A 16,853-nucleotide genomic window follows, 5' to 3' on the forward strand; every position below is an offset into this window, starting at 1 on the left:
CCTAGTTTGTCATAGCATTTCTTCCAAGGAGTAAGCATCTTTTAATTTCATGGCTGCACTCACCATCTGCAGTGATTTTGCAGTCCAAGAAAATTAAGTCTGCCACTGTTTCCATTGTTTCTGCATCTATTTGCCATGAAGTGATGGGACCTGGTGCCATGATCTTTGTTTTTTGAATGTTGAATTTGAAGCCTGCTTTTTCACTCTCATCAAGAGGCTCTTTAGTTCCTGTTTGCTTTCTGCCATAAAGTTGGTGTCATCTACATATCTAAGGTTATTGATATTTCTCCTGGCATTCTTGGTTCCAGCTTGTGTTCATCCAGCCCGGCATTTCACATAATGTACTCTGCATACAAGTTAAATAAGCAGGGTGACAACATACAGCCTTTACGTACTCCTTTCCCAATCTGAAACTAGTCCGTTGTTCCATATCCAATTCTAACTGTTGCTACTTGTCCTGCATAAAGATTTCTCAGGACTCAGGTAAGGTGATCTGGTATTCCCATCTTTTTAAGAATTTTCCACAGTTTGTTGTAATCCACACAATCAAAGGTTTTGCCGTAGTCAATAAAACAGAATTAGATGTTTTTCTGGAACTCTCTTGCTTTTTCTATGATCCAACAGATGTTGGCAATTTGATCTCTGGTTCCTCCACCTTTTCTAAATCCAGCTTGAGTATCTGGAAGTTCACGGTTCATGTACTGTTGAAGCTTGGCTTGGAGAATTTTAACATTACTTTACTAGAGTGTGAGATGAGTGCAATTGTGCGGTAGTTTGAGCATTCTTTGGCATTGCCTTTCTTTGGGATTGGAATGAAAACTGACCTTTTCCAGTCCTGTGGCCACTGCTGAGTTTTCCAAATTTGCTGGCATATTGAGTGCAGCACTTTCACAGCATCACCTTTTAGGACTTGAGATAACTCAACTGGAGTTCCATCACTTCCACTAGCTTTGCTTATAATGATGCTTCTTAAGACCCACTTGACTTCACATTCCAGGATGTCTGACTCTTAAGTGAGTGATCACACCATCATGGTTATCTGGGTCATGAAGACCTTTTTTGTATAGTTTTCCTTCTTGCCCCCTCTTCTTAATATCGTCTCCTTCTGTTATGCCCATACCATTCCTGTCCTTTATTGTGCCCATCTTTGCATGAAATGTTCCCTTGGTGTCTCTGATTTTCTTGAAGAGATCTCTAGTCTTTCCCATTCTATTGTTTTCCTCTATTTCTTTGCCTTGATCACTGAAGAAGGCTTTCTTATCTCTCTTTGCTTTTCTTTGGAACTCTGCATTCAGATGGGTATATCGTTCCTTTCCTCCTTTGCCTTTAGCTTCTCTTCTTTTCTCAGCTATTTGTAAGGCCTCCTCAGACAGCCATTTCACCTTTTTGCATTTCATTTCTTTTTCTCAAGTTTTTAAACTTGAGTGACGTGAAGAATTACCCCAGTGTTTAGTTACCAGATGGGCGATTCTTTCCTAGGCACTGATCCTAGGAAATTCTAATTTTGTCAAGCTCCCAAAGTGATTCTGAGGCCAGTTCGCCCTTGACTACATGATAAGAAAAGAGTGAAGTCACAGTGGGGCCATGAAGCTGTCCTCAAGTGTTGTGATGGAATTGAGAAGTTTTATAGAAGCACCTGGTGTTTTAATCACTTGCTGATGTGTGCTCTCTATACAGAACTCTGTGTACTGTGAACATAGGCCCCAAGAGGCTTCAGGTTGCTTCTACAAGTGGTAGGAGACACACTTTGCTAGGTCTGCTATTTCCCTTCTGGTCAAGAATAGCTACAAGACATCAGGAAAGGGTGGAGCGTTACATGTTTGCTGGTATTGCTTTCAACGAATGGGCAGAAACTCATTCTCTTTTTTGTTTTAGTATGTACATATATCTTCTAGTATATTGGCATTTCTAAGATATTTTTCAATGCCCACAGATGAATGTGAATCTTCTAAAAGTGTGTTCTTAGTTATATTCATATATTGTGACCTCATATGTAATTCTACACATAACAAAGCTATTGAAAGATGTTAGTGTCTAAGTGATAATCAAATTATTGCTGATATAATTAAATTGTATGATTCCACTAAAAACTGAGGACATGGAGTATATTTATTGCATCTTTGGTTTACATACTTCAGTAATAGCATTCATTTTCACAAAAGGAATTTAGGAAGAAAAATATAAACTATTTGGTCATTGTTCTCAATCCATTCATGGTTAGCCATGCTCTCCTTTTTTCCTACCATTGCTACCATCTTGTTTTTTGAGAAGTGAGGGAGACGAAGAAATAAGGGAATACCAACATGGTTTTCTCCTGCTCAGAGCTAGGATAGTTGAATTAGATTTGTCAGTGAAACTGAAGTTAATTCTCTTTTTAATCTGATCAACTGATCATGTGCTTTCTGTTCACTGGAAGGCCCAAGAAGGGGACTGCAGTTTTATTTGATTCTCTCAGTAATAGTGCTTGCAGGGTGCTTTGATACCCAACCAGAGTTGGCAGTAGATGATGGGAACTTAACCCCGCCTCTGGGACTTACTATTGGTGTGACCTTGGGCAATTCTCTCAAACTTTATATCTTGTGTCTTCTCAAGCTTAAAATTTTGTTTTTGACTAAATTTGAGTTAAAATATTTTTCTTAAAACTGTAACCCTGTGAATATAAAAAAAAAATGACCTCATAATATTCATATGAATGCATTACATATATTATTATGAATGACTGGAATTCCAGTGTACGTTAGTTTGAAATGTGCCACATTTACAATCAGGTGTAAAGCTGTTACCTAATTAGGCGCAAGGCTCCACTGTAGTTGAATTGAAGATGCCCTGGCTTGGTCAATGAATCCTTTCCTGCTCAGGTTCAAGTAAGATGAGCTTTTATTCAGTTGCTTAAATGGGAAGGGAGAAGGAGGACTCATGCTGTAAAGACAGCTTCTCCCCTAAGTGGGGGAAGAGGGGCATTTTAAGGGGTAGAAGGCAGACAGGTCATCAGGGCTTTAGGAAATGGGTGGAAATTTCCTGGGGTAGCTGGGGGCAGCTGGGCATGTATAGGCTTCCAGGTTCCTTTGCACAGGCAGACATTGTGCTCAGGAGAGCACAAAACCCCCTTTGGGCAGAAATCGTAGCATGGTAAGGAAGCAAAGATAACTTCAGGGCATCTCTTGCTTTCATTGTACGCAGGCATGTCCTGCGGTCAAGTCAGAGTTGTTTTGGGGTGGTTAACTGCTGTCTATCTTCCAGAGCACAGACCTTTCAAAATGTAACTGCAGAGCATCTCTGCCAAACACTAGGTAGTTTTGAAACAAACACAGAGGTAAATCAGGCAAAGTGTCCTTCAGCTCTCAGGAGTTGGTATAGAAACACAGAGATAAATCAAGGCTGGGAAAGTGATGATTTGAGCCTAATTTGCCCGCTATCTTGAATCTAGCCAGTTCAGTCTGGTTTTGTCACTGATCTTTGTGGCATCCATTGGTAAAACACATCTAGCCTTTATAGTTAAAGACAGTTTCTGCGCCTGGGGCTTGAGCTACATAGCGTTAGTGACAAAGCCACTTTTCAGTAAAAACCTCAGGGACTTGTATTGAGGATGGAGGTAGGGATGGAACAGTAAACATCCTTCGTCCATGCATAAGTTCTTAAGCAGCTGAGATATAGGAGAAAAGAATAAAGCAGAAAGAAAATCAGATATTGTCTTTATTATTCATAAAGTTGGCATTGACTAAGTAGTGTCTGTCTAACTTGCTTTTACATAAGCCACAAAGAATATAAGGGTATCACTGCATGGAAGAAAGTAACTTATAGGCACATGTTCCCAAGATATATTTCCTTAATTAGTAACCAAGTTTGGGTTAATGAAATGAGCATATTCTTTTCTTCTCTTTCTTCTTTTACTTGAAGTGGATCCATAGTTTAGGCCTTTTCTTCAAAGTAAAGTGGACAATTAGATACTGCCCAAAGTTTTACCAACTGGGAGAATTTCTTTTCCCCATTCTCTACTGGGGACAAACATGAGTGGGCTGTAATGCAGTGATCACTCACCTTGGACTAGTGCCAGTGTATTTTCAGACACAAGTCATGTAGTCATTTGTTTTATCTTACTTACTATATTGGTGGTGGTGATGGGGATGCGGTTGAACAGTTCCAGAGACTTATATTGTTCACTTCCTACAATAATATCCTCATTCTCTGTAAGGATTCTGCCATTTGCTGCATATATGCATTGCCCACATACAGTCCCACAGGAGAGCTCTGTAGGTCCGCTGGAACTGCATGTGATTAGATATACCCCCAGGCAAGATGTTATTTATCATTGCATCTGACTTCCTTAAGTTCCCTTTTACCAGTGTGCTATTGTGGCATTTGGGCTCTATAAAAATGATGGTACACATGGCTGCAAGTCTCTGGGGGAATGCTTTGGAAAAGATTTCTGGTGTTTAAAGCATAGAAGAATCTTTCTCAAAGAAATCTGGGCTTCCCTAAGTCAAAAGGGTCTGAGACTATAAACCAGATAGAAGGCTGTGAATCTCCACTATTGGAACTTTGGTCAGTGTCTGCACCCAACCTAGAATTGTTTTGTTTAAAAAGGTGAAACTGAAGCTTCATAGGCCATGCATATATTTCATTCCTAAGGGCCTTCAGATCAATTAGTTACCATAACAGATCCCTGCAGTGGAAAACACTTTGATTACTTAAATTGCCAGTAATGATGAAGTGCTGCCAGTTCTCTGCCAGTCCGGACTTCATTATTCCCCCGCTGACATCAAAAACTTCAGGTCAGCGGTCCAGTTGTCATCATTGTCTCTGGGCTACAGAGGACAGACATCACAGAGCTTTTCATGAGTGAATGTTCTAATGCTTACTGGAGGAAATGTCAGAATACTCTAGAGCAAGGGTCAGCAAACTACAGCCAACAAGCGGAATCCAGCTGGTGGGCTCTTTGTGTAAGGTAAGAATAGTTTTTACATTTTAAAGGGTTATAAGAAAGGAAAAAGTAAAGGAGGAGGAGTAAAAGAAGGAAGGAAGGAAGGGAGGAAGAAAGAGAGAGAAAGAAAAAGGTAAAAGAGAAAGAAAAGGAGAAAAAAGGAACAAAGAGAAACAGTGAATATATTGTGTGTGGCCCACACAGCCTGGAGTATTATCTAGCCCTTTACAAAAAAAAAAACCCAACCTTGCATGCTGACCTCTTCTTTCCATCATAGTAGGCAAATTCTAGCATTGTAGTCACATTGATTATAAGCCATGAAGTCCAAGCTTTGATTATACATCATAATTGGCTGTAAATGCCACTTAGGTACTTGAGATAACACATTACATTCTGCCTTCTGTATGAGTGTAACTATTTTGATGAATTCAGTTGGATTTAATCCTCTATTTTGCCCTCCTTGGTCTAATAACTTTTAAAATCCATTCCATAATACTTTCCAGGCTCACGCTGATATATATTGGCAAGGTCCTCTAATAATTTCTGTGTTTGAAATAGTTTCTCTAAAATATTCCTTTCACTTATGGGGTCTAACTTTAGTTATTGGTATTAGAGGCAGTCAGTGAGGGATGTTGGCATGGATACCGAGAAAAGGACATCGCTGATGGGGCAGTTGCCTCAAAAGCTCTTGAAAACTTTTAATTTGATTTAGTTTAATTTTTATTTACTTGTTCTTATAAGGAGCACAGATTTCCTTGGTTAAAAAAGATGCAGGGATATTTGGGAGCTAAAATTTTTAGCCTCATCTCTGCCCCAGTCTTTCTAGATCTCAAGTCTTAGGATTCCACAACTTTCTAAATAGTGCTTTTATATTAGTTTATGATTCTTGGATGATTTTGCTTACTACTGGAATGGTAGCTTTGTCTTTGTGTGAATGCTTGCTCTCTAGAACAGAGAAGTCATAATACCAACCTGCTCCATCTCTGTAATCCCTGTTGCCACCATAGACACTTGATCCCGAACTTTCTCCTCCCCTGACAATCCATCCCTTTGCACTGCTATGCCATTATGGTGCTCCTGTGTGCCTATTACATTGCCAGTGTACTATTTTCCCTTGATGAGAGGTTGCTTATGTTCTCCACAATTATTGAAATCAACCCAATTCTAAAATCCATTTTATAGAGTCTATTTCCTGGACCACCCCTGATCTGTGTATTTATTAGGATCCCAGCAAGAAACAGATGCCACTGTCAAATAATTCAACTGAAAAAATTTATTATGATGTGCAGGGTGAAGAACCCAAAGAGGGATAGTGAAGCATTTGAAGACTAAGAACAAATCTTTTACTAGGCCAGTGAGGGAATTGGAGAAAAGATGGTTGCAAGAGATGCATGAAAATTGAAACCACAGAAGAATCATAGAAGATAAAACAGCTCTGCCAAAATTAGAATGGGGGAGTGAGTGACAGGACCAATAAATAACCCTATTGTTCCTTTATTTCCCCTTCTGGTGTTCTGATGGTGCTTTCCATTGGAGTGGGCTTGGGAGCCTGTGTGATGAAATCCATAGGGAAGGACTCAATCTGCAGAGATCACAAAAATATTCATGTCCTAAGGAACTCATTTTTAAGTGTGAGTTGGAGAAATGAGAAACACCAAAGATATTGTATGAGCTGATACTACTGCTATTATTAATTGATTCTGATAATGTGTTTTGTTTTAGGTGAGTCAAATTCTCTGGAATCAGAATTCATCTTAAAATTTTTAGTATATCATATTTTATTTGATCACAGTATTCTTTTCTTAAAGGAATATCAAATAATGGGCTGTCTCATGGTTGATGTCTAATTCAGTAATCTATAGAGTAATGACAATAAAAGGAGGGAAGGGATATGGACATTGCAGAAATAGAATTCCATCAATTTTTACTAAGTAAGTTTGAAACATTTTAAAACCTCACAGATCTAGTACCTTTTATGTTTATAATTTTAAATAAACTATTAGCAATTTGCATTAGCAATAAAGAGTGATAGAGATGGGAGTTGAATGAGATCTGCAGTTTATATATGAGGAGATAGGAGATCTTTGCAAAATAATCCTGTAACAATTAACACCATGCTTTCTTTACAGAAAAATTTCTCTTTCAAGATTGTTCTGTGAAGCATAAAAGCATTTATTTGCATCTTAAAAGGAAAAAGAAAGGGGAAGGTTCTGCTTTTTTTGCTGGTAGCTGTTCCTCCCTGTGCTGAAAAGTATTATCTTAAAGTGAATTGTTGGTACCTTGCTGTATTTGAAAAGAAGAACTAAATTAACAAGCATGTTTATAGAGATTTCTCCTGAAGAAGATTCTAAGAAATGGGCATGGAAGCAAGTAGTTTAAAGATTAGCCCGTGAAGCACTAGTAAGAGAATTGGGAATGTGAGACAAGAAAGGGAGAAAAGCAAATACTGTGTATATTAATAAGCAGAATAGTGTGATGGGCAAGCATAATTCAGTATCGCTGGGAACCTTCTAATTACTGTGTAGAACAAACCTAAGAATTGTTACACTGAAGGATGGGGAAGCTGACCTATTTACACGCTGACTTACATCCCTCGCTGACGGAGGGTTGCCCCCAGCCCTCCATGCACTAGCTCCCCAGCACTTCCAAGCCGCTGAGTAGGCACACAGAAATGCTCTCAGGTACAGACGAAGTCTTCAGAGGCACAGTAGAGATTGGAAGTGGTCAGTGTGGCTGACAACTGAACATCAAGCTGAAGCTCCTGGGCCAGGAAGGTGTGGAATGCTACACAGAAATACACAGAAAATGCCTGGTACTTTTTGCCACTATTAATAAGTGAAATTAACCAACTTATGTGGAGGAGAAATATGAATGGTAGTGTATTTTGCTACCTTACTGCCTTTGGAAAAGCCTTAGTTTTGTTCCCCTGTTGTACTAGAGTACAAATTAGAGTATAAGACCAAATTATTAGGGATTTGTGGACTATGGTTTGTGGACTAAAAATTATAGTAAGTTACCCTTACTATATAATTTGAGTAATGATATAGTCATGTATGCATGTGAAAGTTGGACTGTGAAGAAAGCTGAGCACTGAAGAATTGATGCTTTTGAACTGAGGTGTTGGAGAATACTCTTGAGAGTCCCTTGGACTGCAGGGAGATCCAACGAGTCCATCCTAAGGAGATCAGTCCTGGGTGTTCATTGGAAGGACTGATGTTGAAGTTGAAACTTCAGTACTTTGGCCACCTCATGCTAAGAGTTGACTCATTGGAAAAGACCCTGATGCTGGGAGGGATTGGGGGCAGGAGGAGAGGGGGACAGAAGATGAGATGGCTAGATGGTATCACCGACTCGGACATGAGTTTGAGTAAACTCCGGGAGTTGGTGATGGATAGGGAGGCCTGGCGTGCTGCGATTCATGGGGTCGCAAAGAGTCGGACACGACTGAGTGACTGAACTGAACTGACTGATACATTTGTGTGTGATTAGATCAAGATTATTGTTCACGTTATCTCTAATAAGTACATTATGGCTCTAACTCATTTCTTTGTATATTTTTGTTTTCTTCTGCACTTTGGTTACCAGTTAGAAAACTACAGTATTGAAAAGATGCATCCTTCAGTCTTTCTCCATTATACACAAACATGGGTAAGAGATGAGATCTTACTCAAAAAGAGGAAAATCTTCCATTTGAAGCTGTGCATATGTAAGGAAATATTTGGATTCATGATCAGTCTCTTTCTGTTGGCGATATGTAGTCTAATTTATTCTCATAGCAAAAGCAATTATTAATATCAATTATTAGCACAAATTTTCTTCAGACTTGAAGATGTGTTCAGTATTTTGTCAGAGAAATAAAAAAGGCATCATTATGGAATCTTAAGGAACACTTTATAATAAATTTAAGTCTATTTTGTTCCTTCCGTTGTAGTATAAGCTGGCATTTACTTTATGTTGCTAGACCTGCGATTTACATTTTAAATAATTTATTTGCAGACCGTAATTGTTCTTCAGTAGCAGTTTCGCTTTATCTTGATGACTTTCAGGAATGAACATTCTGTGTTTCTATATTTCAGGTTCATCCTTTATGGTTTCATTTCACAGCCTATAAAATTTGGCCAACGTTAATAACAATAACCCTCTTTAAATGGGCAGAATAATGATTTAGGTTTGATATAGTTCAAGTGCATAAAACGAAGTTCATTTCAAGGCTAGTAGGCTCCTCTTGAGAAATCATAGAGGGCTGTTGTTCAGTCTGCAATTCAGTTGTTACTCAAGGATAGGCTTTTTTCTAGAATAAGGAAAAAGAAAGTCATGGTTATGAAAGGCCTTTTAATTAACTTTTGTATTTTGACTCAACACAATTTTATACAAAAAGATTGGAAGGTAACTTAAAGACCATTTACTATCTTCACAGCCATGACAAGTTAATCAGTGTGATCATCAGTAAAACAAAAATAACAAGGCCAACTCCATACAGTTTTATGAATAGTAAATGAAGTAATGCATATTAAATGCTTAGAAACATAACTGGTACATGATACATTTCACTAAATAATATTTGATAAAATTAAAGAGTAAAAGCCTGAAATAATGTAATCTATAGGAAAGAGAGGGATTTAATGCTAGTCTTAGTTTCTGAAAATTGGCAAACAGAACTTACTCAGTACAAGTCAAATATAAATTTTAAAGGAAGGCACAATTTTAGCTTAAGAAAAAAATGGCCTCTAAGTATTGAGAGAAACTTCCTGTCTAATTTCCTTGGGAAATTTTGAAAGATAGGTTATGATTGTCTCTAGAATTGATTTTCTATGGTTATCTCCCTATGGTAGTGTGATATCCAACCATATAATGGGGCAGTATTCATTCTGTGCTTTAATACATCCTTATAGCTTGATCTATAATTTTGGTGATTTAAGTTTTAGAGTCAGGAAGGAAGTTATGTACATTCTTCACAGACATCCATACTCTTGTAGTGTTGGTTTAATTCCTCTTTTTTTCCTTGATAGGAAACCAGGCTCCCAGTGAATTTCACATACTTTCCATATTTGATTTTAACCCATAATCTGCTTAATAGAGACTAATCTAGCTCATATCACTACAGAGAATCTATTTTAACCTTTTGAATAATGTTATTGTGTCCTCTGCTATTAGAGGTTAAAAGTGCAGACTGTAGAGTCAGACTGCCTGTGCTGGAATCCTAATTCCAAAATTGAATTTAGTTTTCTCATCTGTAAAATAAGATAAGAATAATATTAGGGTAAATAGGGTAAGTTAATAGGGTAAATTTAGAAGATTAAGTGAAATAACATATATAAAACAGCAAGAGTCCTAGTTTATATTAAGCGCCTGATAATTTGTTATTAGTTTTATTTTTACTCTAATTATTCCAGAACTAAATAGCAACTTATTCTGGCTATGTGTAAGATAGGAAAATTCTTCCCCTACTGTTCCTCAAATATAGAAATGCTGAATTATAACACTATGTTTGTGTTTGTTTAATAAATATTTATTTAGCATTGAGGCTGAGTGAAACACTACATAGAGAAATGCAGAATTATGCTGATGATTCATATAGAACTTGTGTATGATTCCCATATGTTTTCTGCCAGATGTTTTTTTCTCATTCTGTGATATAAATGTAATTTAAAATATATTTATATACATTTGTTGAATATCTGTTCAAGAAAATATACTATGCGTTGTGCAGGAATCTGTGAATTGACAGAGGCAGCATCTTCCTTGGAGATGCTATTTATATCATGAGGAAAGACATAGATAAATCAATGAAGATACAATAATTCTCAAAGTCATTGTGGTATTAATTGAAATTTCAATGGTGTAGAAAATACATATTATATCCAGAAGGAAAAAGATAATTGCAGAATACAGCAGCTTTGGTGTTTTGTTCTTTGTACTTAATACCTTACAAACTAATTTTTAAGAATCATTGCATTGTTTTATAAAGTAATACAATTTTACTACAAAAATATTAGTGATATGGAAGAGTAACATAAAAGAAGTTATATGTCTCTCAAAATTTTACCTCTCATGTACAACTGTTGGTTGCTAACAGCCAATAGAATTATGCTGTATTTTGAATTAGATGGGCAGGATTATTTAAAAGTGAGAGCATAATCTATATGCTATTTTTAAATAAAATAATTTTAAATGTTATTAAGTAATATAAAGTAAAATCAAAGAACGTTAATTATCAGATAATTTTTTTTTACTAAGAACACTGTCAATATCATTTACTATTAAGAAAACTGAAGTTACAAAAAATAGTGAAAGAATTGAGTCACTTTATATTCAAATTCAGTATTAATGACTGAATTCTATGAAAGACGATGTTAATACTTTATACTTTCTTCTCCTCAAATGCTCAGTTTTCTCATTCTATGGCCACTTTTATTTCATCAAGATGTTTAACATTTGCATTTTGTAGTGCTAACCTAATCCTTATGATACTTAGTCTTTGACCTATATGTACATGTATTCAAGTGACCATGTGTTCTTTTTCCAAAGTTTTTACATTTCCATTTTGCTTACTTTTGTTCTTCTATTTGCTGGCTGGATTTTCTTCTTTATTTAAATTTTGGTTATAGTTACACTTGAATATTGAACAATGATAAAACATCTCTAATAAAAATCAGCAATTCTTTGCTCTGCCCCTCACCAGAAACAATTTCATCTCCTCCTCAGTTCAGTACAGTTCAGTCACTAGGTCGTGTACAACTCTTTGTGACCCCATGGACTGCAGCACGCCAGGCCTCCCTGTCCATCACCAACGCCTGGAGCTTGCTCAAACTCATGTCCATTGAGGCTGTGATGCCATCCAACCATCTCTTCCTCCATCGTCCTCTTCTCCTCCTGCCTTCAATCTTTCCCAGCATCGGGGTCTTTTCCAATGAGTCACTTCTTCACATCAGGTGGCCAAAGTATTGGAGTTTCAGCTTTAGCATCAGTTCTTTCCATGAATATTCAGGACTGATCTCCCTTAGGATGGACTGGTTGGATCTCCTTGCAGTCCAAGGGACTTTCAAGAGTCTTCTCTAACACCACAGTTCAAAAGCATCAGTTCTTCAGTGCTCAGCTTTCTTTATGGTCCAACTCTCACATCCATACATGACTACTGGAAAAACCATAGCTTTGACTATATGGACCTTTGTTGGCAAAGTAACATCTCTGCTTTTTAATATGCTATCTGGGTTGCTCACAGCTTTTTTTCCAAGGAGCAAGCGTCTTTAATTTCATGGCTGCAGTCACCATCTGCAGTGATTTTGGAACCCCCCAAAATAAAGTCTGTCACTGTTTCCAGTGTTTTCCCATCTATTTCCCATGAAGTGATGGGGCAGGATGCCATGATCTTCTTTTTTTGAACGTTGAGTTTTAAGCCAAGTTTTCTCTCTCTTCATTTACTTTCATCGAGAGGCTCTTTTGTTCTTCTTCACTTTCTGCCATAAGGGTGGTGTCATCTGCATATCTGAAGTTATTGATATTTCTCCTGGCAATTTTGATTCCAGTCTGTGCTTCATCCAGCCTGGCATTTCTCATGATTTACTTTGCATATATGTTAAATAAGCAGGGTGATAACATATATCCTTGACATACTCCTTTCCCTATTTGGAACCAGTCTGTTGTTCCCTGTCCAGTTCTAACTATTGCTTCCTGACCTGCATATAGGTTTCTCAAGAGGCAGATAAGGTGGTCTGGTATTCCCATCTCTTTAAGAATTTTCCACAGTTCGTTGTGATCCACACAGTCAGAGGCTTTGGCGTAGCCAATAAAGCAGAAGTCTGTGTTTTTCTGAAACTCTCTTGCTTTTTCTATGATCCAACGCACGTTGGCAATTTGATCTCTGGTTCCTCTTCCTTTTCTAAATCCAGTTTGAGTATCTGGATGTTCACAGTTCTTGTACTGTTGAAGCCTGGCTTGGAGAATTTTGAGCATCACTTTGCTAGCATGTGAGATGAGTGCAATTGTGCAGTAGTTTGAACATTCTTGTCATTGCCTTTCTTTTGCATTGGAATGAAAAGTGACCTTTTCCAGTCCTGTGGCCACTGCTGAGTTTTCCAAATTTGCTGACATATTGAGTGCAGCACTTTCACAGCGTTATCTTTTAGGATTAGATCAACTGGAATTCCATGACTTCCACTAGCTTTGTTAGTAGTGATGCTTCCTAAGGCCCACTTGACTTTGCATTCCAGGATGTCTGGCTCTAAGGTGAGTTATCACACCATCATCTTCATCTGGGTCATAAAGATCTTTTTGGTATAGTTCTGTATATTCTTGCCACCTCTTCTTAATATCTTCTGCTGCTGTTACATTCATACCATTTCTGTCCTTTATTGAGCTCATCTTTGCATGAAATCTTCTCTTGGTATCTCTAATTTTCTTGAGGAGTTCTCTAGTCTTTCCCTTTCTATTATTTTCCTCTATTTGTTTGCATTGATCACTGAGGAAGGCTTTCTTGTCTCTCTTTGCTATTCTTTGGAACTCTGCATTCAAATGGGTTTATCTTTCTTTTTCTCCTTTGCCTTTAGCTTCTCTTCTTTCCTCAACTCTGTGTAAGGCCTCCTCAGACAACCATTTTGCTTTTTTGCATTTCTTTTTCTTGGGGATGGTCTTGATCACTGCTTCCTGTACAATGTCACAAACCTCCATACATAGTTCTTCAGGCACTCTGTCTATCAGATCTAATTCCTTGAATCTCATCCCCTCCTTGGGGTCTCATCCCCTTCTAGGAAACTTAAGAACTGTTAGTCTTCCAAATTCTATTGTTGCTCTATTTCATATTTCTTCTATTGTTTCTTAATTTACTAATTCTATTACCTATTTTTTTTCCTATAATATGCTAGATGAGAATTTCAATCTATTAACCTTTGAGAGTCTTTCCGTATTCTCCAGTGTATTTAAATTGCAACTTGAAGCTAAGCTATTAGACATATTTTACATTATTATGATTGTCTTAGTTCATTTTAGGCTGCTTTAATATAATACCATAGACGTGGTGGCCTAAACAACAAACATTTATTTCTCATAGTTATGGAAGCTAGAAGTCTAAAGTCAGGACACCAGCAGGTCAAATCCTGGTGAGGTCCCTCTGCTGGGTTACAGATTGCTGATGTTTTTCTGTGATCTCACATGGCAAGAAGGGCAAGGGACCCCTATGGAGCCTCCTTTATAAGTGCTCTAATTTCATTCATGAGGGCTTCATTCTCATGACCTCATCACCTCCTATTGGTCCACCTTCTAATTCCATCACACTGAGGGCTATCGTTTTCAATATATGACTGTAGGGGAGGACCTAAATATTCAGTTCATAACAATGATTATATGTCATTTATACTATTAATCCAAATAGTATACGATGATCCTGCTTTCTTTTTTGTTTTGTTTTGCTGTGTCTTTCTGCTATTAAATTTACTTTGTAGTTTGCATGTAAAAGATTGCAATGTATCTATCTTTAATTTTTTTCAAAATGTCCAATCAGAATTTTAAAGCCATTAGCATTTCTCCTCAATTTTTCAAATATATGATACAATCTTACAATTGTTTTATTTTCTTTGGATTGCCCTCCTAAAATGCTCCATTCTTCTGTTATAAGTCCCTATGCCTATTAAACAGCTGCTGTCCTGAAACTTTTTCTTTTCCTCTTGGTATTTTAATTTATTTTTTTATTGCAATATAACTTACATGTGCAGTCTAAGATATATAGATGAATAGATTTTATGTAAGTGTACTTTAACAACCAGTCAGATCAAGATATAGAACATTTTCAGAACCCCAGCATGCTCGCTCTTATCTGCTTCCATTCATTAATCCTACCTCAAATGTTTTGATCTGTATCATGGTGGATTTTTTTTTTCTGTTTTTTAACTTCATATAAAGACTGTCATTCAGTATATACTTTTTTTTTCTTTCACTCAACATTACGTCTTTGGATTCATCCATTCTCATTAGCAGTGATTCATTTTTATTGCTGTATAATATTCCATGGTATGAAGATACTATAAAATATTTTTGTAAGAGCTGTCATAATTTATCATAATGTAACCTTGAAACTGCTCTGTAAAAAATCTATCAACCTGATATTTTTCTCCTCCTGGATGACTTGCTTTTCTTTCCTGGATATATGAAGAGGTTTTATAATAATCATTAAACCAAGAGAAATTTAATCAAGATATGTTTTTCTCTAACAGTTTTTCTATGAAACTGGTTTCTTTTTCTTCCATATTTTAAAGATTTAAAAATTATATTTAAATTTTTTAATATGTCCTTTGTTCTATTTAAGGTTTTTGGAGTATTGTTATATTCAATGTTTTCCTTTTTGGCTCTTATCCATATATATCAGATTTTTCATCAATTCTTTAATTTTGTTCTCTCTTTTTGTGTTTACTATGAAAATATAAAGCTTTACTTTGAGGCCAGAGATAAAATATTATCTGTGTCTAATCTAGTCAGTACTTTTTCTGATTTATTATCTGAGCAATGGTACTGCTTTGGCTTTTGATCTTTTTATCTATTTATTATACCCTTTCAAATGATTCTTTTAAAAATATCAAATCAACTTGTTTTTGACCTTAGGTTTTATTTAATTAATTTTTTAATACTGTGAGGAACTTTTCTTGTGTTTTCTTCCCTGCTTATCATTTCTACTAGTTTTTTCATGTTGTGCTGCTTTGATTATTATGATGATCATATTATTATTGTTCATATTGTTACAATCATCTCTTTCAATAACTATGAGTTTGTTTTGCTAATCCCTTCATCTTACTCATGATTCTCTTAGCTCAGTTTAGACTTTCTGTTTGCTTAATATTGTCTGGGTAATTTATTCTTAAGTTCTCTTCCCTACTGGCTACTTTTTATTTTTCCATGCAAGCTATAGTTTGAGAGAGAATGTTTATATTCCAGTCAGTTGTTATGGCATAAGAGAAAAGAGGAGAAGGAAGATCTGTCAGTGTGACTCTCACATTGGAGGTAGTGGATTATAGTCTCTAATGAGACCTTTTCTGCAAGACCCCTCCCAGTGCCCAGGGATGCTCTTGATTTCCTGTGCGATTTGACTGGCTTCACTGCCTCACCTTGAGTCCTGACTTCTTCAGGATTCAGCCTTTCTTGCTTCTGTGGACGTCCCTGACCAGTTTCCAATTAGGGAAGAGATTCATGACCACCCTGCCAGTTTGGTGGTTTATAAGTTTTTACATCGGTTCTGGTTTTAGGGTGGGAGATTTAGGACTAGTACTGCCTCACTAGAACCTCCTATTTATTTCATCAACATTAACTTTTTAGTTTCTGACATCATACCCCCTTTGTTTTTTATTACTGAATTTTTTTCTTTAAAAATTTTTTATTTTATTAGTTTTCTGGGCATGGAAATTCTATAATCTGTCTTGATGTACCCATTTTTACCTAGAAGAAGTATTTTCAAATCCTTTAACATATATTCTCTTATTTCTTCTCAGAATAATCTGATTCATGAGGTAGGGCTTATTTAAAAAAAAAAAAAAAAAAAACCTTCATTTAGTTGGTGAAGAAACAATGACTGAAAGGAATTAAGTAGGTAAATCTAGTTAAAATTACATGGTTACTGGTAGAGCCATGCTTGGTAGCCCAGCATCCCTAATCCCATAGAATAGTCTTTCCATTCTATTTCAGTTCAATTCCGTCGCTCAGTCGTGTCCAACTCTGCTATTCCATGAACTGCAGCTTGCCAGGCCTCCCTGTCCATCACCAACTCCCAGAGTTCACCCAAACCCATGTCCATTGAGTCGGTGATGCCATCCAACCATCTCATCCTCCGTTGTCCCCTTCTCCTCCTGCCCTCCCTCTTTCCCAGCATCAGGATCTTTTTCAAATGAGTCAGCTCTTCGCATTCCATCTCAAGACCTCTCATTGACTTCAGTTGAGCTTCCTGTTTTCACAC

General features: G+C 36.8%; 1 protein-coding gene across 4 annotated transcripts in view; it reads left to right on the forward strand.

The window, feature by feature from the left end:
• Positions 1-16,853, forward strand: part of BANK1 (B cell scaffold protein with ankyrin repeats 1) — a 309,895-nt gene that overhangs the window by 22,652 nt on the left and 270,390 nt on the right. The gene's annotated exons all lie outside the window — the stretch shown is intronic.

Source organism: Cervus canadensis, chromosome 19 (assembly GCF_019320065.1).
Source record: "Cervus canadensis isolate Bull #8, Minnesota chromosome 19, ASM1932006v1, whole genome shotgun sequence".
In the NCBI taxonomy this organism is placed as follows: Eukaryota; Metazoa; Chordata; class Mammalia; order Artiodactyla; family Cervidae; genus Cervus; species Cervus canadensis.